The 1,654-nt window shown below is 43.6% G+C and overlaps 1 pseudogene; it reads left to right on the plus strand.

The window, feature by feature from the left end:
• Positions 1–331: 331 nt before the first annotated feature.
• Positions 332–659, plus strand: LOC125162933 (dynein light chain 1, cytoplasmic-like; annotated as a pseudogene).
• Positions 660–1,654: the final 995 nt, after the last annotated feature.

Below are 1,654 nucleotides of genomic sequence, written 5' to 3' on the forward strand. Positions count from 1 at the left end.
GAGTCACAGCTTTGGAAGTTATTCCCCATGATCTCCTACTTGCTGTAAATGAAGCTTTCTTTGTGTGATGCCCCTACCTGGTATAATCTTTATCTATAAGTCACCAAGCAGCGAACTCAGGTTAGTTCAGTTACAATATGACAGTGAAGTTGGCCATGTGGTATATGATCCACACTCTTCAAGCAGAGACTAAAGAACATTCGTTAAGCATGACAAAGAGAGAGATTCCCACACAAGGTAACAAGGCTGGCATAGGTTGTTTGGTATCCTTACCTCTTAGTATATGTAGCATGGCTTTGGTAGCAACAGTAGCTCCCACTGGGTCTGAGTGTCACTGGCCCCTCCTCGAGGAGACAATTGGAGTTGGCCACCCCCTGCTCTCTGGTAACCATGTGCCACCAGAAGGCCGTGGTCAAAATCGCCGATAAGTCAAAGGACATGCAACAGGACTCGGTGGAGTGTGCCACTCAGGTGTTGGAGAAATAGAGCATGGAGGAGGACAATGCAGCCCAAATTAAGAGGGAGCTTGACAAGAAGTACAACCCCATGGGGCACTACATCCTGGGAAGGAACTTGGGTAGTACTGTGACACGTGAAACCAAATACTTTATCTGTTCTACCTGGGCCAAGCATCCATTCTTCTGTGCAAATCCAGTTAAAAGCAGGGCACCTGGGTGGCTCGGTCAGTTAAGTGTATGACTCTTGATTTTGGCTCAGGTCATGATCTCGCATGATTGTGAGTTCGAGCCCCACATCAGGCTCCGTGTTGACATTGTGGAGCCAGCTTCAATTTCTCTCTCTCTCTCTCTCTCTCTCTCTCTCTCTGCCCCTCCCCTGCTCTCTCTCTCTCTCTCTCTTTCTCTCTCTCTCTCTCTCTCTCTCAAAATAAATAAGTAAACTTTACCAAAAAATCTAGTTAAAAGCATGGACTGTGTCACACACCCAGTGACCCATCCAAAAACAAGGACTACAGCCTGAATTCCAGATACCAGAGACTGAAATCTTCAGCCTTGTCTTAGGGATCACCTTGATCACCTTGATCAGCCTTGCCTTAGGGATCACCATGTTTTTTTCTCCTCAAAATCCATTCCTTTCAAATAAATAAATAAATAAATCTGTTGGAAAAGTGAGGGAAAAAAAAAAAAACAAAAGAAGTAGTCTAAGCCCAAGGCCCATTTGTATGTGACCAAGTGGGTAACAAAAGACAGCATGCATGAGACTGCTTTCCCCAACACAGGTCTTTGCAAACCTTGGCACCCTATTTACCTGCGGAGCAGATGCACACACATGTAACATACACCCCACTTTTACAAAGACATTTCTCTGGGGAAAAAACATTCAAGTGCCTTCAACGTACATATATTTTAAAACACTTTGAAGTGGTTTCACAAGAGAACAACACCTTGTTTATGAAAGCACAATATATTTTATACTAATACCTTGGGGGGGGAGAAGGTATAAAATATCCAAAAGAATTTATTGGCATCAGCAAATACTGTACTAGTACATGGCTGGGTTGTACCAGCAAAATATTTAAATTGAAATTTTTAGGCAAATGACCCAGGTGGCCTTGATCAGCCATGTGGGCCCGAAGTTGGTTAGTTTTATTGAAAGTACAAATGGGAGGTGAAAATCCTCTTTCTGTGGTGTGTTT

The sequence above is a fragment of the Prionailurus viverrinus genome, chromosome A3, assembly GCF_022837055.1.
Source record: "Prionailurus viverrinus isolate Anna chromosome A3, UM_Priviv_1.0, whole genome shotgun sequence".
Lineage (NCBI taxonomy): Eukaryota > Metazoa > Chordata > Mammalia > Carnivora > Felidae > Prionailurus > Prionailurus viverrinus.